General features: G+C 40.8%; 1 non-coding gene across 1 annotated transcript; it reads right to left on the bottom strand.

Moving 5' to 3' along the window:
- Positions 1-15,648: 15,648 nt before the first annotated feature.
- Positions 15,649-15,750, bottom strand: LOC112910596 (U6 spliceosomal RNA). The gene has a single exon (XR_003233274.1). It is a non-coding gene; the product is annotated as a U6 spliceosomal RNA (small nuclear RNA).
- Between the last annotated feature and the right edge of the window lie 6,807 nt (positions 15,751-22,557).

Genomic DNA, 22,557 nt, shown 5'->3' with positions numbered 1-22,557 from the left:
ATCTCTTTTCCAAATTTATTAAATATCTTCAATTTCGGGGCACCTCGGTGGCTCAGTCAGCTAAACGTCTGACTCTTGATTTTGGCTCAGGTCATGATCTCAGGGTAGTGAGATGGAGCCCCCTCACCCCACCCCAGTTGGGCTCCATGCTCAGCAGGGAGTCTGCTTAATTCTTTCCTTCTTCCCCTCCCCCCAGCTCGCTCAGTCTCTCTCTAAAATAAATAAAATCGTAAAACAATATAAAACAAATTTATCTATCCTAATTGAACCCAAAATTCAAGTACTAGAAATGCCTTTGAGCCCTTTAACCTAAAAATTCCACACCTATGAATTCATGCCAAAAACTCACAGGTGAACTGAGATGCATCCATAAAGATGCTCATTGTATCAGTGTTTGTAATAGCAAACTATTAGAAACAACTGAAATATCCATCCGTAAGGGACTGCTTTATCCTCAATCCCCAGACCAGTGCCTGGCATGTAGTAGGTGCTCAAAAAATATTTGTTGAGTGAATGAATAGGCATACATAATTCATTCATACTAAGGAATTTTCTACAGTTATTTAAAGAATGAGGTATATATGTATGTCCTTACATGGAAAAAGGTCCAAAAATATTTATAAAATGCAAGTTGCAGAGGAGGCACCTGGCTGGCTCAGTTGATAGAGCATGTGATTCTTGATCTCTGGGCCTTGAGTTTGAGCCGCATATTGGGTGTAGAGAGTACTTTAAAAAGTTACAGAATAATTCTATTTGTGAAAAAAAAATACACAAAGGAGGGCCTGGCTGGCTCAGTCAGTAGAGCATGCGACTCTTGATCTCAGGGTTGTAAGTTCTAGCCCCACGTTGGGTGTAGAGATTACTTAAAAATAAAATCTTACAAAAAATAATATCTATGTGTGTGTAACTATGTTCCTGTACATCAGCTAACAGTGGGGGCCTCACAGGTAGAAAGTATGAGTGAAGGGCAAAGGGTGAAGGGACTTTCACATTTAAACATTTAAATGCTGCAGACTCCCAAATTTGTTTTCCTGGCTTCAACCACCTGACTTGTATATCCAATTCATCATCCAAACTTGGATGTCTCATTGGTATCTAAAGTTGAGCATGCCCCAAGCCTAACTCCTATTATTCCTCCACAAATCTACCCCTTCTATAATTTCTTCTCAGTATATCATAGTTCTTTACAAGTTGTTTAGGTCAAAAAACCTTAGAGTCATCTCTTACATTTCTTACACACCCTGAATCCAACCCAATAGCAAATCCTGTTGACTCTGCCTTCAAAGTACATCCAAGATTCAACCACGTGTCCTCACCTCTACCAATACCACCCTAGTCTCAGCTACCAGCATCTCTTGCCTACATTATTTTAACAGTGTCTCAACTGGCCCCTCTGCATTTTCCCAGTCTCCCCCTAGAGTCTATTTGTAACGTACCAGTTGGTGATTCTAATCAACCCCTCTGATCAGTCTGTACTTAGAATGGCCTACAAGATCAAATGTCTTGGTTATCTCTTGCCATGCAACAGATTACCCTGAAATTGAGCAGCTTAAAGCGACATACACATCGTATCCCACTGTTTCTGTGGATCAGGAGTCTGAGTATTGCTTAGCTGGGCGTCCAGGTGAGGGTCTGTCACTAGGTTGTGATCAAGGTGGGGATCTAGGATCTCTCACAAGGCTATAATCAGGATTTCAGTTGAGACCTCACTCATCTCAAGGTTCATGTGGGTCACGATCTGCTGCCAGGCTTGCTCAGTGGTTGTTGGCAGGATCTGGATCCTTACAGGTTGCTGGACTGAGGACCTTGGTTCCTTACCACATGGCTTCTCCATTAGGCAATTCATAACATCGCGGCTGGCTTCATCAAAGTGAACACACCAGACAGTGACAGACTACCAGCACGTAGAAGCCAGAGTCTTAGAAAAATACATTTATTTGAGAGGGAGCAAGGGAGAGGGAGAGCGCGCGCGTGCAGGTGCGCACGCGCGCGCGCACACACACACACACACACACACACACACGTGAGGAGAGGGAGAGGGAGAAAATCTCAAGCAGACTCCCCACTCAGTGCAGAGCCCCATGACCTGAGTGGAAATCAAGAGTAGGACACTTGGGGCACCTGAGTGGTTCAGTCCTTCAGGTGCCTGACTCTTGATTTCCACTCAGGTCTTGATCTCACGGTTATAGGATTGAGCCCTGCATGGGGCTCTGTGCTCCACTAGGAGTATGCTTGAGATTCTTTATCTCCCTCTTCCTCTGCCCCTCCCCAGTGTGTGCTCTCACTCTCTCCCTAAAATAAATAAATACATCTTTAAAAAAAAAACGGGGGGTACCTGGGAGGCTCAGATGGTTAAGTGTCTGCCTTCGGCTCAGGTCATAATCTCCAGGTCCTGGAATCAAGCCCTGCATTGGGCTCCCTGTTCAGTGGGAAGTCTGCTTCTCCTTCTCCCTCTGTTCCTCACCACCCCTTCTCTCTTTCTCTTTCCTGTAAATAAAGAAATAAAAATAAAAATAAAGAAATAAAATCTTTAAAAAAATCACAGAAAGTGCCAAGACCATTCAATGGGGGAAAAAAATAGTCTGTTTACCAAATGGTTCTGGACAACCAGATTTCCATATGCAAAAGAATGAAATTGGTCCCCTACCTCACTCCACATATAAAAATTAACTTAAAATAAATTGATTATCTAATTATAAGAGCTAAAGCAATAAGACTCCTAGAAAAGGGACACCTAGGTGGCTCAGCAGTTAAGCATCTGCCTTTGGCTCAGGGCATGATCCTGGGATTGAGCCCTGCATCAAGCTCCCTGTTCAGCAGAGCTTTCTTCTCCTTCTCCCTCACCCCCTTCTTCCTTCCCTGCTGCTCGTGCTCTCTCCCTCACTTGCACTTTCTTTCTCAAATAAATAAACAAATATTTTTTAAAACAACCAGATAGAATTACCATATGCTCAAGCAATTCCAATCCTAGGTATATGTCCAAGAGAAATAAAAGCAAATGTCATATGGATACTTTTTTTTTTTTAAGATTTTATTTCTTTATTCATGAGAGACACAGAGAGAAAAAGAGGCAGAGACACAGGCAGGGGGAGAAGCAGGCTCCATGCAGGGAGATCGATGTGGGACTCGATCTCGGGTCTCCAGGATCACGCCCTGGGCCGAAGGCAGGCGCTAAACCGCTGAGCCACCCAGGGATTCCCTCATATGGATACTTGTACATGAATGTTTGGAGCAGCAATTTTTCTAATAGCCAAAGGATGGAAACAACCCAAATGTCCATCAGTAGGTGAACAGCTAAAAAAATATGGTATAGCCACATAGTGAAATATTTTCAGGCATAAAAAGGAACAAATTCTTGCTACATGTTATACCTTGGATAAGCCTTGAAAAAATTGTGCTAAATAAAAGAAACCAGACACAAAAGATGAACTATTATACGATTCCTTTTATATGAAATGCCCAGAAAAGTCAAAACTTTTTGAGGCAGAAGAGAGTAGGGGTTGCCAGGACTGGCAGAAAAGGAAATAGGTTGGAATTCCTTAGTGGGTATGAGGTGTTCTTCTGGGGTGATGAAAAAGTTTTGCAACTAGAGAGAGGTGATGGTGAATGTACCAAATTGGACATTTAACTGTAGAATATTATTCAAACTTAGGACACCTGGGCGGCTCAGGGGTTGAGCATCTGCCTTTGGTTCAGGTCGGGATCCTGGGGTCCTGGGATCGAGTCCCACATCAGGCTCCTTGCGGCGAGGCTGCTTCTCCCTCTGCCTGTGTCTCTGCCTCTCTCTGTGTGTCTCTCATGAATAAATAAATAATATCTTTTTAAAAAGTTTAAAAAGGTATTATTCAACCTTAAAAAAGAAGGGAATCCTATCACCTGCTATAATGGATATGGATGAACCTCAACACATGATGTGGAGTGAAATAAGCCAGCCACAAAAAAACAATGGCTATATGACTCTACTCATTTGAGACATACATCTATAGTGGTCAAAATTTTGGGAACAAAAAGTAGAAAGGTGGTTGTCAGGGGCTGAGAAGTGAGGGGGAAGAAATGGAGAGTTGTTCAGTGGGTAGTATGGAGTTTCAATTTTGCTAGATGAAAAAGTTCTAGAAATCTGTTTCACAACAATGAGAATATAATTAACACTGCTGAACGGTACACTTAAAAATGGTTAAGAGGTGGGAACCCTGGGTGGCGCAGCGGTTTGGCGCCTGCCTTTGGCCCAGGGCGCGATCCTGGAGACCCAGGATCGAATCCCACGTCAGGCTCCCAGTGCATGGAGCCTGCTTCTCCCTCTGCCTGTGTCTCTGCCTCTCTCTCTCTCTCTGTGTGACTATCATAAATAAATTAAAAAAAAAAAGAAAACTGTTATTGAATATTTTAAAAAAATGGTTAAGAGGATAAATTTTATATTATGTGCCCTTTATCACAACTGATTTTTTTTTCTGAAATAGGCTCCATGCCCAACATGGGGCTTGAACTCAATGACCCTGAGATCAAGAGTCATGGCGATCCCTGGGTGGCTCAGCGGTTTAGCACCTGCCTTCGGCCCAGGGCGCGATCCTGGAGACCCGGGATTGAGTCCCACGTCAGGCTCCCTGTATGGAGCCTGCTTCTCCCTCTGCCTGTGTCTCTGCCTCTCTCTCTCTTTATGTGTCTCTCATGAATAAATAAATAAAATATTTTAAAAAAAGAGTCACATGTTCTACTGACTGAGCCAGCTAGGCTCCCCTCACAAATAATTTTTTTAATTTAAAAAATGATTAATTGTATGTTATATAATTAACATAAAAATAGCACATCAAAAAGAAGGAGGATGAGGAAGAGAAGGAGATGGTGGGGAGTGGCAGGTGAAACAAGACTAGCAAAAAGTCACTATCTGTTGAAGCTGGGTGATGGGTACATGAAGATTCATTATACTATTCTTTCTGCCTTTCTGCATATTGTGTATAAAATTTTCCATAATTAAAAATAGAGAAATTGAGGGGTGCCTGGGTGGCTCAGTTGGTTAAGCATCAGACTTGATTTCAACTCGGGTCATGATCTCAGAGTCGTGAGATGGAGCCCCGCATGGGGCTCCACGCTCAGGGCAGAGTCAGCTTGGGATTCTCCCTCTGCTTCTGTTCCTCCTCCTGTACACACACACACACACACACACACACACACACACACACACTCTCTCTCTCTCTCTCTCTCTCTCTCTCAAATAAATAAGATCTTTTTTTAAAAGTAGAGAAATTGTGCTTGTAAAACTGTAGCAATATAATACATATTATCTGTTTTCAGAAATTTCCTTAGTCTGAAAGTCTAAAATCAATCATACCCTGATAAACCAGTTGTGTGTGCTGGTTTGGAGTAACCACGATGGCTAAATAAATAAATAAATAAATAGGCTGATAAGGAAGCCAGAGAGCATTGGGAAGAATGATGTTTAAGGTAACATATTCATATAGTTGTTCTGATTATGCGATAATCTGCCTTTTAAAAATGGCTTGCTGTGTCCAGAAATTACTGAAAGTTCATGGAAGATCACCAGGAGAATGAAAACATGATAGCCAGGGAATGAATGCATAGGCAGCATTTATCAACTAAACATCGTACTGAAATATATGGTCCTCCCTGGTGACTGCAGTTTTCGTGACATTCAGAAATATTTATTAAATACATGCACCACCAGGGCTGCCATACCGAGCAATTCTAGAGAATACCAATCACATCCTAAATCACATGAATGGCACCCCCCCTTGGAGATATGTAGGGACAGTCTGTTCAGCTGTCTGCAAGTGGCCTTGTGCTGTATCCACTCATTCTTCTCACTCCCCAGGGATACCGGGGTTGAGAGAAAAATTATGAGCAAACAAACAAAATAAACCAAAACCAGAGACTTATGGGGCTTCATAAGGTCTGAATCTCACCAAGGCAGAGTTATAGTAATCCTGGGGTCCCAGGATCGAGTCCCACGTTAGGCTCCCTGCATGGAGCCTGCTTCTCCCTCTGCCTGTGTCTCTGCCTCTCTCTCTCTCTCCTTCTGTGTCTCGTGAATAAATAAATAAAATCTTTAAAAAAAGTGACTGTAAACAATGAGAGCCTTTGATTTCTCAAAACTCAGAAGCTGAATTACCTAGAGTGAAATAGTCATGATTTCTGAAACAGCTGAATTAAAGAGTACCTACCTATTGTAAAACATCGTATTTGTGTTCTTCCCTTTTCTTCAATGAATCTGCTCAAAACGGTTCCTTTAGATTAAGCTAGAATTAAAAGAAAATATAGTGGGCTGATGGTTACATGTATACGCATATTTATTCATATATATATGTAACAAGTGTGCTTTATTGTTTATAATTATAGCTCAAGGGATCCCTGGGTGGCGCAGAGGTTTGGCGCCTGCCTTTGGCCCAGGGCGCGATCCTGGAGACCTGGGATCGAATCCCACGTCCGGCTCCCGGTTCATGGAGCCTGCTTCTCCCTCTGCCTGTATCTCTGCCTCTCTCTCTCTCTCTGTGTGACTATCATAAATAAATAAAAATAAATAAAAAATAATTATAGCTCAATAAAGTTGAATGTGTATATAGATATACAATATATATTTATATACATGTATATGTATTTATATAAGAAAACACATATCTTTATTTATATATTTATTTGTGTGTGTGTGTGTGTGTGTGTATCAGTGTTGGCATGCCTGAAGGCTCACTCTTTGGACCCCTTCTCTAGCTACTCTTCTATCCCTTGATGACCCATCTTATACCATCTGTACCAGTGCTGTCCAACAGAAATGTAATGTGAGCCACATATATCACTTAAAATCTTCTTGGGACACCTGGGTGGCTCAGCGGTTGAGCATCTGCCTTTGGCTCAGGGCGTGATCTTGGAGTCCCAGGATCGAGTCCCGCATCGGGTTTCCTGCATGGAGTCTGCTTCTCTCTCTGCCTATGTCTCTGCCTCTCTCTCTCCCTCTGTCTTTCATGAATAAATAAATAAAAGTCTTTTAAAATATAAAAAATAAAGTCTTCTATTAGCCAAGGGACACCTGGTTGGCTCAGTTGGTAGAGCATGTGACTCTTGATCTCAGGGTTGTAAGTTTGAGCCTGACGTTGTTGTGTGGAGATTACTTAAAGTCTTTTGGGGTGCCTGGGTGGTTCAGTCAGTTAAGCATCTGCCCTTGGCTCAGGTCATGATCTCAGGGTCCTGGATCGAGCCCCGCATTGGGCTCCTTGCTCAGGGGGGAGCCTGCTTCTCCCCCTGCTTGTGCTCTATTGCGCTCTATCAAATAAATAAATAATAAAAATAAATTAAAATGAATAAATTATTTAAAAAATAGGCGAAATTAATTTTGATGTTTTCTTTAACCCAACACAGGTTGCCCGCAGTATGTTAAAGTAGAACATTCCCATGAAACTTGTCATAAGCCAAAATAATATAAAGCAAAGAAGCAATTACCATTCATTTATATGGAAAAGTGTTTGAATGTTCCCAGACCTAAAAATAATCTGCCTTGGGCTTTTCTGATACCTTAAGACACATCTTGCTAATGGGTGCAAGAAATAAGTAGAGATAAATCATAGATGTTCACAGATACAGGTTAAAGCCATGGCTGCTTGACGCTGAGATGCTGAGTGTAGTTCCCAGGGAAGGAGGCTGGCAGGGCCACTCTAGCCCTTTGGGGTGCACTGCCTATAACAGCCCGCTACAAAAAAAACACTAGTTTTGCTTTTTGCTTTTTTTTTTTTTTTTTGTAAAAGTGAGAATCTTCCTTGGATTCCTTCCAGTTTAGCAAAGGCAGGTACTAATGTAGGTCTTTAGTAAAAGTGAAGTGGCATGATGTGACCTTTTGAAAAGCAAGAGATATTTGTATATCCTAAATGTAATGTCAACATGTGATCAATATAAAATAATTTTTTAAAGATTTTATTTATTTATTTGAGAGAGTGAGAGAGAGAGAGCACAGGAGCAGGGACAGAAGTTGCGGGAGAAGCAGACTCCCTGCTGAGCAGGAAGCCGCACGCAGGGCTCCATCTCATGACCCTGGATCATGACCTGAGCTGAAGGCAGACGCTTAACGGACTGAGCCACGTGCCCATAAAATAATTATTGATGAGATATTTCACTTTCCTTTTTCTGTATTGTCTTTGAAATCCAGTGTGTTTTACACTTACAGCACATCTCAATTCAGATCAGTCATGTTTCAAGGGTTCAATAGTCAAGGTAGCCAGTGGCTGCTGTACTTGATGGCGCAGATGTATATGCTAAAAACTTCCAAATTTACCTCTGCAGCTCAGATCTCTCCCCTGAGTTGCAGTACAGCCAATTGTCTACTCAACCACCCTACCTAGATTTAGCATAGACATTTCAAACTTAGTATGTCCAAAATGAAGCCTCTCATCTTCTCCCAAAAACATTTCGAAGGCTTACACATCTCAGTTAATGGCAACTCCATTTTTCCAGATGTTCAGGCCCAAAACCTTGGAGCCAGCCTAGACTCCTCTCTCTTACAGGCCACATCCAGTGAGTGCATCGACATATCCTGGGGGCTCTACCTTCAAAATTTAAGACCATTTCTCACCACCTCTGTTGTCACTACCCTGGTCCCAAGCACCAGCATGTCTTCCTAGGTAATGCCTCAGCCTCCTGAATGGTCGGTCTTGTTGGTAACCTTGGCTCCTTCAGTTTGTTCATAACACAGCAGCCAGGGGGGCCCTGTTACAGTTGACTCTTGAGCAACGTGGAAGCCAGGGGTGCTGACCCCCACAAGGTTGAAAATGCATGTATAACTTTTGAGTCCCCCAGGACTGAACTACCGATAGTCTACTGTTCACCACAAGCTTGACGGATGACATAAATAGTCAATTAACACATATTTTGTATGTTATATGTATTATATACTATATTCTTACAACAATGTAAGCTGGAAAAAAGGAAATATTAAGAAAATCATAAGGAAGGGGTGCCTGGGTGGCTCAGTGAGTTGAGCATCTGCCTTTGGCTCAGGTCATGATCCCAGATTCCTGGGATAGAGCCCCTCATTGGGGTCCCTGCTGTGAGAAGTCTGTTTCTCCCTGTCCTTCTACCTCTCCCTCTGCCCCTGCTTATGTGCTCCCTCTCTCTCACTCTGTCTCTCAAAAAAATAAATAAAACCTCTTTTTTTTAAAAAAAAGAAAACCATAAGGAAGAGATAATACATCTATAGTACTATACTGTGTTTATTGAAAAAAATCCATGTATAAGTGGCCCAGTGCAATTGAAACCCATGCTATTCGAGGGTCGACCGTAATATGAAAGTCAGATTGTGACAGGTCTGCTCGGAACCCCTAGCAGCTCCTTATGTCACTCCATAAGAGCTAAAGTCCTGATAATAGTTTGAGACCTCTCTGTGCTCCTCTGTAGTCTACCTCTGGGTGGCTCACACCAGGCCTACTGGCTTCCTGGCCTTTTCTCAAAAACACCAGGCAAGCTTCAGCCTCAGGGCATTTGCATTTGCTGTCTCCTCTGTCTGGAATGCTGTTGCCCCAGACTTCCACGTGGCTCCTACCCTCCCTCCCCCCTCCAGCTTTGCTCAGACACTACTTTCTCAGTGAGGCCTTCACTGAACATCCTATTTAAAATTGCAACCCACCCCACCCCCCAGACTCTTTTCTTTTTCTTTCCTGTTTTCTCCCCTAAGTACTCATTATCTATATATTTTGTATCGTGCCTGTCTCTCCCCAGTATAAGCTCTGTGCAAGCAGTTTTTTGCCTGTTTTATTCATCATTGTATCCATTGTACTTAGAACAGTGTTTGACACATGGTAGGTGCTCAATAAACATTTGTTGAATGACTAAATGATGTAAAATTCCTATCCAGTATCATTGTTCATAATATGAAGAAAGTATGTGATAAAAAGACACAACTGTGAGACACTTAACTATAGAGAACAAACTGAGGGTTGCTGGAGGGGAAAGAAGGATGAGGTAACTGGGTGATGGGGATTAAGGAGGGCACATGATGTAGTGAGCACTGGGTGTGATATGCAACTGATGAATCACTAAATTCTACCCCTGAAATTAGTAATGCACTATATGTTAACTATCTTGAATTTAAAGAAAACAACAAAAAAAGGCATAAATGCACTGTTCTTTTTTTTTTTAAGATTTTTTTAAAGATTTATTATTATTATTTTTTTAGGGACAGGGAGGAGCAGAGGGAGAGAGAAACTCAAGCAGACTCCACACTAAATGCTGAGTGCAATGTGGGGCTCAATTCCATGACTCGGAGATCAGGACCCTGAGATCAGGATTTGAGTTGAAACCAATAGATGCTCAACTACTGAGCTACACAGGCACCCTTTAAGATTTTTTAAAAAGTAATCTCTACACTCAATATGGGGCTCGAACTTAAAATTTCAAGATCAAGAGTCTTGCGCTCCGCCAACTGAGCCAGCCAGGCACCCTGCACTGTTCTTGTATTTAAACAAGACTTAAAATTTCTTTTTTAATTAAAAAATTTTAATTTCAACATTTTTAAACATTGATTTTATATGTCACATTTTAAAAAAGACTTTATTTATTTGACAGGGTGAACAAGCATGAATGGAGAGAGGGTGAGAAGGGAGAGAGGCAGAGGGAGAAGCAGATGCCCCGCTGGGCAGGGAGTCCGATGCAAGTCTCAACTCAATCCTAGGACCCTAAGATCATGACCTGGGCTGAAGGCAGACACTTAACTGACTGAGCCACTCACCACACTCCTATATGCCACATTTAATAATAAAGCTTAAAAATAAAAATATCTGAGCTTAATATATTTTGTTTTTAATAAAATAAAAATTGGGGCACCTGGCTGGCTCAGTTGGTAGAGCATGTGACTCCTGATTGGGGGTTGTAAATTTGAGCCCCATGTTGGGTGTAGAGATTACTTTAAAAAATAATAAAATCTTTACTTATAAAAAGATTTATTTATTTATTTTAGAGAGAGAATTTGTGAGCAAGCAGGGGGAGGGACAGAAAGAGAGAGACCTGAAGCATATTCCCTGCTGAGAATGGAGCCCTATCCGGGGCTCCTTCCCAGGACCCTGAGATTGTGACTTGAGCTGAAATCAACTGACTGAGCCACCCAGGTCCCCCCAGATAATACAATCTTTAAAATCCTTAAAAATAAATAGATAAAATAAAAATAAGTTAATCTTTTAAACGTTCAGTCATTGGTATTTTGGCATCTTATAAAATTTCTAGAGCATGAGAATCTAATCATAATCCTTTCTTGTAGCAATTAATTTGCCAGAAAATATTTTTGTTGTTTGATTGTCTACTTTAATTCAAATGAGTATATTATATCTTGAGCTCCTGGTGGAGTTCCAGCAACATGTCATAATTTAAGAGTGTTCCTTGTTCACATACGTGTGGAAAATTCTGTTTGGTCTATTATAGAAACTACTCCAGGGGGCACCTGGGTGGTTCAGTCAGTTAAGCGTCTGCCTTTGGCTCAGGTCATGATCTCAGGGTCCTGAGATTGAGCCCCAGGTGGGGCTCCCTGCTCAGCGGGGACTCTGCTTCTCCCTTTCCCCCCACTCCCTCCCCCAACTCATGTTCTCCCTCTTTCTAATAAATAAAGAAAATTAAAAAAAAAAAACTACTTCATCTCCTTGATCCTTTACTTAAGTTCCTGGAGTTTCTCCAGCTTGATAACTTCATATGGTTGTGTGTTTTTCTTCTCCTGATTAAAAAAAATTATTTTTTAAATTTTAAGTAGGCTTCACACCCAACACGGGGCTTCAGTTCAGGACCCTGAGATCAAGAGTTGCAGACTCCATGGACTGAGCCAGCTGGGCACCCCTCTTCTGATTTGTCAATGTAAGAAAGCCTGAATCTTTCCACACCAAGTGCTCTGCCATTGTATTGCTTTTCCACTAAGAGGGAGCAATTCAATTTTTCCCTCTGAGAGGATTTATTTTTTTGTATCTAATCCTTAATGGCTATTGACTTTGGCTTCATATTTCTCTTGAAATGGCTGAAAATGTCTATAGAGTTAGTGTATTTTTGACTCCTTGTCCTCCTCAGAGTAGTCTATGTGACAAGCTTTCTGGAATTTTCTTTTTTTTAAAACACCTTTTCAAAAAGTTTATGTATGTATTTTGTATGTATGTATTTATGTAATCTCCACACCCAACATGGGACTCAAACTCACAACCCCGAGGTCAAGAGTCACATTAGCCAGCCAGTTGCCTCTTGAAATTTTCTTTTTCTGCCATTTTAACTGGTAGTTGATTTGAAATTTCGGGGCTGGGGTGCTTCTAAATGTTAAATTCTTTCCTCAGACCCTCCTTGCACAAGCTAGAAAAGTATACAGATACATAACATACATACCTATCATTATGTATATATCAAATGTATGCGTGTACTTGTACATATTTGTTCACTGTGGCAGATTTTGAGTAGTATGTTAGTATTGTGAGTGATTAAAATATATTCCTTTATGTATACATATTGCTATGGTCTGGATGTTTGTGTCTCCCTAAATTCATATGTTGAAATCCTAATGTTCCATGTGATGGTATTCGAAAGTGAGGCTTTTGAGGGGAGACTGGGTATGACAGTGGAGCCCTCATGAATGGGATTAGTGTTCTTATAAAAAGAGACCCCCCACAAGGCTCCCTAACTCCTTTCTCCATGTGAGCATACAATGAGAGATCTGCTACCCAGGAGAGGGCCCTCACCTGACCAAGCTGGCTGGCATCTTAATCTCAGACTTCCAGCCCCCAAAACTGCGAGCAATAAATTTCTGTTGTTCATGAGCCACCCTGTCTGTGGTATTTTGTTATAGCAGCCCAAATGGACTAAGACACATGTGCACACACACACACATACGAATATACATATATTCATACACACGAGTATGTGCGACTATTATGTATGTATAAAGTTTATGTATATACTTCCCATGCAAGTTTGTCTACTTTTGCTCCATGTATACCTGTCCATAGACAAAATATAGTATCTCTCCTCCATTTCATTGCCTGTTTCTAAAATGAATGGGCTACACCTGCTTCCCCTTCCTTTGCCGCTTCGTCCATAGCCACCTGCCAGCTGGACTCTCTTCACTGCTTGATACAATCTTGCCTGCAAGTGCTCGCCACATTCAATAACCTTTCCCCAATCCTGACTACCTGGCTCTGCACTGTTTCTTGTTCTCTCCCTCTTGAATCTCTTCTCCATTAAAGGCTCCCATGGTGGGGGGGGGTGGGGGGTGGGGAGAAGATGAAAAAAAAAGAAAAGAAAAGATTGGTATGGCCTGGTCCCTGTGACATGAAAGGATGGGGTCCCGGGCCAATGTCCTGCTTTGCCACTCCCTATTTGCAGGCCAGTTTCCAGTCCCGATCTCTGGCTTCTCACATCCTAATGTGTGTTTCTTAGCTGGATGTTCTGCTGTTTCTTTAAGCCGAACATGCCAGAAATACAGCTCCTTATCTTCTACAAAGCCAGCTTCCCTAGCTTCTCTTTTTCTGTCCATGACATCATCACCAGGCATGAAACCTGAGTCATCTTTGACTCCTTTCTTGACTTTACACCCACACGCATCTAGTCTTGTTGATTATTAAAAAAAAGTTTGAATTTATGAAATATTTCAAATATATAGAAAGGAACATAAAATAAACACCTATTTGACCACGGATCAGCATGACACATCCAAATATTTTGCCAAATGGGCTTCAGAGTTTTCCTTTTCTCTTCAAAATTTTTGTTCCATGGGGCACCTGGCTGGCTCTGTTGGAAGAGTGTGCAACTCTCGATCTTGAGGTTGTGGGTTCAAGCCCCGCATTGGGTATAGAGATTACTTAAAGAAACAAAATCTTAAAAAAAAAAAACTGGAACAAATATTTTATTCATTTATTTACTTTAGGTTTCTTTATATAATCTCTACACCCAACATGGGGCTTAAAACCACAAACCTGAGATCAAGAGTCATATGGTCTACTGATTGAGCCAGCCAGGAGCCCTTGTTCCAGTTTTATTGATCTATAATTGACATACATCTCTGTACAAATTTAAGTATAGGGCACAATGACTCGACGTACATACATTGCAAAACAATTATCACAGTAAATATAGTTAACATCCATCTCCTCACATAGTTACAAAAAAAATTTCAGAGTTTCTCAAGAAATAAAACATTGTTAATATACTGAAATGTCCTCTATCCCTTTCCTCAGTCCTCTTCCCCACTCCCTTAGAGGTAACCACTATCTGAATTCTGTGTATAACTTCCCATGCAAGGTTTGATAGTCTTACTACATATACATTTATCTATTAATAATATATAATACTGTTTTGTATATTTAAAAGTTTTACAGAAATGGTATATTGTACCTATCATCCTACAAATCGCTTTTGTAATTCAACATAATGATTTTTAAAAATTTTTTATTTAAATTCAATTTAGTTGACATATAGTGCATTATTAGTTTCACGGGTAGAATTTAGTGATTCATCAGTTGCACGTCACACCCAGTGCTCATTACATCACGTGCCCTCCTTAATGCCCATCACTCAGTTACCCCATCGCCCCAACCCCCTCTGCTCCAGCAACCCTCAGTTTGTTTCTTAGTTAAGAGTCTCTTATGGTTTGTCTACCTCTCTGTTTTTATCTCATTTTATTTTTCCTTCCCTTCCCCTATGTTCACCTGTTTTGTTTCTTAAATTCCACATATGAGTGAAATCACATATTTGTCTTTCTCTGACTTATTTCACTTAGCATAATACCCTCTAGTTCCAACCATATCATTGCAAATGGCAAGATTTAATTCTTTTTGGTGGCTGAGCAATATTCCAGTGCTGTGTGTGTGTGTGTGTGTGTGTGTGTGTATGCCACATCTTCTTTATCCATTCATCTGTCATTGAATATCTGGGACAGAGTATTATGTCCATCGACATAATGATTTTGAGTATTATTCATACTAATACATGCATACCTAGCTCATTCCTTTGAACTGTTATAAGCAATCCCATTGTATGAATATGCTGTAATTTATTTACCCATTACCTTACTGATGTACAATTTTTTTTCCAAGTTTTCACCATCACTAGTCCTACTGGAATGACCTTTTGTTTTTTTTTAAGATTTTATTTATTTATTCATGAGAGGCACACAGAGAGAGAGGCAAAGACACAGGCAGAGGGAGAAGCAGGCTCCGTGCAGGGATCCCGATGTGGGACTTGATCCCAGGACTGGGATCATGCCCTGAGCGGAAGGCAGACACTCAACGGCTGAACCGCCCAGGCGTCCCGACATTTTTTTTTTTTTTTTTTTACATATGGAACATGGGATGCCTGGTTGGCTCAGTCAGTGGAGCATGTGGTCCTTGATCTGGGTAGGGGGTGGGCAGGGGCAGGTTTGAGTTCAAGCTCCACATTGGGTGCAGAGATTACTTAAAAATAAAATCTGGGATCCCTGGGTGGCGCAGCTGTTCGGCGCGTGCCTTTGGCCCAGGGTGCGATCCTGGAGACCCGGGATCGAATCCCACATCAGGCTCCCGGTGCATGGAGCCTGCTTCTTTCTCCCTCCGCCTGTGTCTCTGCCTCTCTCTCTCTCTCTCTCTGTGACTATCATAAATAAATTTTAAAAAAAAAATTAAAAAAAAATAAATAAATAAAATATTTTAAAACATAATAAAATAAAATATGGAACGCTTCATGAATTTACATGTCATCCTTGTATGGGGCCATACTAATCTTCTCTGTATCATTTCAATTTCAGTGTCTTTGCTGCCCAAGTGAGGAGGGGAAAGATCATTCTTGTACACGTTTCCTTGTGCAACCATGTAAGTTTCTCTGGAGTTTATATAGGACCATCCTCACCTTTCCCATGAACTAGCAATTTATGAAAATTCCCTTCTCTTCTCATCCTCATGATTGTTATTATCAGACTTCCTTCTAAATGCATTCACATTCTGGAGGCACCTGGGTGGTTCAGTGAGTTAAGAGTCTGCCTTCAGATAAGGTCATGAACCTGGGGTCCTGGGATCAAGCCCTACATTAAGCTCTCTGCTCAGTGGGGAGCCTGCTTCTCCCTCTCCCTCTGCAGCTCCCCAATGATTGTGCTCTCTTACTCTCTCTCTTTCTGTCAAATAAATAAATAAACTCTTATTTTAAAAAAAGCATTCACATTCTGTTCTATTTAAGTATTTAATTATTCTGGGATTTATTTTTGTCCACGGTGTGTGGTAGTGATCTAACATTATCAATGTATTCCATTTGGACAACCAATTTTTTCCAGAATCATTTAATAAACAGTCTATCTTCTCTCTTCTTATTTGTATAGTTACCTCAGTCAAGTAACAAGTTTCCATATATGAATGAGTCTGTCCTGGCTTCTCTGTTCCATTCCATTAAAACTCTTACCTATTCTTTGTCCAATACCACAATGTCTTCATTGCTATATTTTTATAAAAAGTCATCATATCTGGTAAGGAAAATTCACTCTTATTGTTCTTCAGAATGTGTGAGTTATTGACACTTTTCACTTCCATACAATTGGAGGACCAACTTATCAAATTTCATTGCACACACACACACACACACACAAACCTATGGGGTTTTTATTGCAATTGTCTTGAATTTGCAGATCAGTTGGGGGACAACTGATCTCTTCATGATATTGTGTCTTCCCACTATTGAATGTAGTGTACTCCTCTCTTCGGTAATGTCATCTTCTAATTGTCACTAAAAAGTTTTTAAATATCTTTTATTCAATTTGCTTAACAAAAAGCTAGTTGTTTAATAGCTTTTGTCCTATTATGAGTATGATTTTTTTCTATTTTATTTTTTGATTAGTCATTCTTAATATATAGAATCCAATTGAACATATATATTTTTTGAACATATATATTTTTATTTTTAATAATATATTTATTATTTTATTATATATTATTAAATATATATATTTTAAAGTAAGCCCTAGGTCCAATGTAGGACTTGAACTCACGACCCTGAGATCAAGAGTCACATGCTCCAACTGAGCCAGCCAGGCACGCCCACTGGTTAACTATTTAGAAAAAAGGTCTATTTATTATCACCCCACTCCAGGCACATTAAAGGGTAAAAATAAATCAGTAAAACCATAAAAATGTAGAAGACAGCATAAGTAATATTTATCTGATCTCTAGAAGAGGAAAATTGTTCTGTGTATGGGGGTGGGGAAGCAAGAGATTGATCATGTAAACCTTTGTAAATCAAAGGATCATGAATTAAAAGAGAACAATAAGCCAGGCACAAGAATAATGTACTTTATTGCATGAAGAGCTGATAATGAACACAGAAAGACCCCAACAGAGAAATGATGAGCACAAGACTGATCTGTCCGCAAAGGGGGAGACAAAAATAATGAAGGTTTGAGAAGTTGTTCAGCCCCACTCAAAATTCCAGAAAGGTAAAATAAAACAATAATTAAATCTCATTTCTTGCCTAGCAAATTGGCAAACATTTTTTTGAAGTGAGACCATTGGCGAGTTAGAAACTCCTGTTCATTGTTGATGCTTCTTTTTAGCTTTTTAGTAAAACAACGTGATAGTGCAGCGGGAGTTTGAAACACTCATTCGTGGGCCCATCACCTTTTGAACAGCATTTCTGTTAGGGTTGCCAGATTTAGCAAATACAAATATAGGACACCCGGTTAACTTGAGAGTTTCAGATAAACAACAAATAATTTTTAGGTGTAATTATGTCCCATAAGTGTTTGGATATACTTATATTAAATATTATTCATAACTTACCTGAAATTTGAACTTAACCAGGTATCCTGTATTTTATCTGGCAACTTTCATTTTTATATTTGTGGAAATTCCAAGCTTACAAGCCCCAGCTCAGATTCTCAGTGTCTCTTGCAGCTAGCCTGCAAGAGGGTGACCTCAGCTTTGCTTTCAGGAGACTTAGACTTGACAGTAAGGGTGGTAATTAAACCAGGCTCTGCAAGGAGCTTCTCTTTTTTCTGACATAGATGATGAAAGAAGAGATCCTGCTTTTTTCTGGTGCTGGCAACAGTGTAGGGCAGTGGGGTTTTTTTTTTATAGTGAGGTTCAAAGCCACTGTGTACGTACAACTCTAGGATGTGCCATTTACTTAGGCCATGATCTTTTGCGTTAAGCTTGTTCAGTGACCTGGTTTGGAGCATCATTTCTGGCAGTTTGGACTCGATTATCCAGTACTGCCAACAATTCTGTGAAAAACTCCACGTTCTTTAGCAAACTCCTTTTCTGCTTACCCTTCCAGAGACAGAATCTACTGCTCTTGATTAAGAATCCTGGCTGACTGGGGCGCCTTTCTGGCTCAGGCAGTGAAGCCTGCGACGTGGATTCTAGCCCTACGTTGGATGTATAGATTATCTAAAAATAAAGTCTTAAAAAAAGCCCGAATCCTGTCTGATAGACTGTATGTATCAAGAGCCTTAAAAACATGCATAGGGCAGCCCGAGTGGCTCAGCGGTTTAGCGCCGCCTTTGGCCCAGGGCGTGATCCTGGAGACCCGGGATCCAGTCCCACGTCGGGCTCTCTGCATGGAGCCTGCTTCTCCGTCTGCCTGTGTCTCTGCCTCTCTCTCTCTCTCTCTCTGTGCGTGTTTCTCATGAACAAATAAATAAAATCTTTTAAAAAAATGCATAAACAGGGCACCTGGGTAGCTCAGTCAGTTAAGTGTCCGCCTTCCCCTTGAAATGTGATCCCAGGGTCCTGGGACTGAACCCCACATCCCACTCCTTGCTCAGGGGAGCCTGCCTCTGCCTCTCCCTCCGCAGCTCCCCGTGCTTGTGTGCACGCGCGCCTACATTTTCTCTTTCTGTCAAATAAATAATACAATCTTTAAAAAAAATGCATGTTAAGTCCCCATCCTAAGACATTTATCTAAGTGTGCACTCTGTACTGTGGATGAAAATTTGCGCATGAGAGTGTTCATCTAAGTGTTTTTGAGAAATCTGAAAAAAAACTGGAAGCAATCTAAACCTATAATATCTAGTTTTAGAAATCGGGACTCTGCAGTCATTAAATGGAATTGTTAGAGGAATATTTAAGAACATGGAAAAATGCTATAATAATGGACAAAATCAAGATAAAAATTTACATATGTCGAATGATCTTTATTGTGTGAAAACAAAGAAACAAAGGCAGGAAAAAAAGCTGGAAGAAAATATACCAAAACGGGGTTGCTCTGGGTTATCAGCTTCTTTTTTTTTCCTGCTCTTTTATACTTTTCGATTTGTTATACAATGAATAAGAATTACTCTTGTAGGAGTGCCTGGCTGGGTCAGCCGCTGGAGCCTGTGACTCCATCTCAGGGTTGTGAGTTCGAGCCCCATGTTTGGCGTAGAGATTACTTAAGAAATAAATTTTTAAAAATTGCTCTTGTGACGCCTGGGTGGCCCAGAGGTTGAGCATCTGCCTTCGGCTCAGGGCATGATCCCAGTCCCGGGATCGAGTCCCGCATTGGGCTCCCCGCATGGAGCCTGCTTCTCCCTCTGCCTGTGTCTCTGCCTCTCTTTCAGTGTCTCTCATGAATAAATAAATAAGTAAATAAATAAATAAAAATAAATTTGCTGCTGTGGTCATAAAAAGAAATCTCTTCTCTAAACCTATTGGACCATCTATATCCTACCAGGCAGACACATTTACATTGTGCAAACAAACTGGGTGATTTCTGTGGGGGTGGGGATTCCATAGGAATGGGACTTTTTTTGTTTGTTTGTTGTTTTGAAGATTTATTTATTTTAGAAAGAGAGCCCAAGTGAGAGGGGCAGAAGGAGAGGGAGAGTGAATCTGAAGCAGACAATCCCACGACCCCGAGATCACAACCCAAATCGAAAACAAGAGCAGATGTCCAACAGACTGCCACCCAGCCGCCCCTGTAGGAATGGGATTTTAGAATGACATCCCAAGTCAGGCCATGAGAAAAGAATAATAAAAGAGCTCACTGCTTCTTTCAATGCCATTTACAACAGAATTTCTGGAGAAATACCTCCCAAGCTCTTTAAAGTAATATCTCACTTCGATGGATTCTCATTGTTTGCTTTTCATTTGCTTAGGAGGGACCCTGACTCCCTTCTGGCATCATTTTTGGGAATCCCTCCTGTACGAGGTGGAAAAGTCTAGCCAAGCAGATTTAAATATTATAATCTGGTTAACAGTTTCAACAAAATGCATCTTCTTGGAGTGTACATTTTTACTAGATAATGAGTAACTTTAAATGGTATTTAAAAACAATTTTTTAGGATTTTATTTTTAAGTAATCTACACCCAATGTGGGGCTCAAACACATGACTCAGAGATCAACAGTTGCATGTTCTACCCACTGAGCAACCAGGCACACCTAAATGGCATTTTTTGAAAAAGATTTTATTTTTAAGTAATCTCTATACCCAGCAATGGTGTTCGAACTCACAACCCCAAGATCAAGAGTCATATGCTCAGTTAACTGAGCCAGCCAGGTACGCCAAATGACATTTTTATATTATAACAAACTTGGATATATTATGTAGTAAAGAGCAAAATTTGTGTGGATTTTTTAAAAAGATTTTATTTATTCATGAGAGACACACAGAGAGAGAGGCAGAGACACAGACAGAGGGAGAAGTAGGCTCCACGCGGGGAGCCCGATGTGGGACTTGATCCCGGGACTCCAGGATCACGCCCTGGGCTGAAGGCAGCGTTAAACCGCTGAGCCACCCAGGGATCCCCTGTGTGGATTTTTAAAGTGAAATCAAGACTTCAATGCAATTTTATGCTTCAGCATTCATACACCTCTACTTTGGAATATTTCTGTGGAAAAATGTGGAAGGACAGAAGGGCATACTTGCTTCTCTGTTAGGTAGGTATTCAATTTCTCACTGTATCTGAACCATATGGTTCTTTACAGAACATCTCCGACTGCATGTGGAGTCTGGAGGCAAGGAGTCTGGAGTCTGGGGGCAAGGATAGTAACTGAGGCTCATTTTACTTAGCAACTTGGGATTTATTTGGGGTAAAAAATGTTGTAGTATATATATATAATGGAATATTATTCAGCCATTAAAAATGAGGAAATCCTACCATTTGTGACATGGATAAACCTTGAAGGCACTGTGCTAAGACAGACAAAAAAAAGACAAACACTATATGATCTCACACGTGGAATCTAAAATAAACCAAACCCAAACCCATCAGGGCACCTGGCTGGCTCAGTCAGTGAAGCATGCAACTCCTGACCTCCGGATTGTCAATTCAAGTGCCACTCTCATAGAAAACCGAAACTCATAGAAAAAAAATCAGATGAGGGATCCCTGGGTGGCGCAGCGGTTTAGCGCCTGCCTTTGGCCCAGGGTGCAATCCTAGAGACCCGGGATCAAGTCCCACGTCGGGCTCCCAGTGCACGGAGCCTGCTTCTCCCTCTGCCTGTGTCTCTGCCTCTCTCTCTCTCTCTCTCTCTCTCTCTCTGTGACTATCATAAATAAATAAAAATTAAAAAAAAATCAGATGAAAAGGATGAAATAGGGAATATAGTTAATAATATTGTAGTGGGGCCCCTAGGTGGCTTAGTCAGTTAAACGATTGACTCTTGATTTCAGCTCAGGTCATGAGATCGAGCCCCACATCGGGCTTGAGATCCTTTCTCTCCTTCCTCTGTCCCTCCCCTCACTCATATGCTCTCTCTAGAATAAATAAATCTTAAAAAAAATAATATTGTAGTAACATTGTATGGTGACAGATGGTGACTACAATTATCATGGTAAGCACATGAGTATTGTATAGAATTGTTAGGTCAATATATTGCACTCCTGAAACTAACATACCATTTATTGTTAATTATACGGCAATTAAAAAAAGAGATCAGGGATGCTTGAGTGGCTCAGTTGGTAGAATTCACAACTGTTGATTTTAGGGTTGTGAGTTCAAGCCCCACATTGGGTGCAGAACTTACTTAGAGAGAGAGAGAGAGAGATCAGATTTGTAATTACAAGTGGGGGCAAGGGTGAGGGGGAATTGGAGAAAAGTGGTCAAAAGGTACAAACTTCCAGTTATAAGATAAATAAGTACTAGAGATATAGTTCAATGTGATGAGAATAGCTAACACTGCTATGTGATATATGGGAAAGTAGTTAAGTGTTAAATCCTATGAGTTCTCATCATAAGGAGAATTTTTTTCTTTTTCCTTTTTCCTTTCCCTCATTCTCTTCTTTGAGATTTTTTTTTAATTTTTAGGTGATCTCTACACCCAATGTGGGGCTCAAACTTACAACCTGAGATCAAGAGTTGCATGCTCTACCATCTAAGTCAGCCAGGTGCCCCTCTTTTGTTCTTCTTTTTTTAAAGATTATTTATTTATTTGAGAAAGTGAGAGCAAGAGAAAGACAGAAAGAGAGCACAGAGGGAGAGGGAGAAGCAGACTCCCTGCTGAGCAGAGCCTGACAACAGGCTCAATCCCAGGACCCTGGGATCATGACTTGAGCTGAAGGCAGATGCCTAACTGACTGAGCCACCCAGGCACCCCTCTTTTATTCTTTTAAAATTGTGTTTATTTGAGAGAGGGCTAGAGCAGTGGGGAGGGGCAGAGGAAGAGGGAGAT

This window comes from Vulpes vulpes, chromosome X, assembly GCF_048418805.1.
Source record: "Vulpes vulpes isolate BD-2025 chromosome X, VulVul3, whole genome shotgun sequence".
Taxonomy (NCBI): domain Eukaryota; kingdom Metazoa; phylum Chordata; class Mammalia; order Carnivora; family Canidae; genus Vulpes; species Vulpes vulpes.
This window is presented reverse-complemented; position numbering and strand designations above follow the sequence as displayed.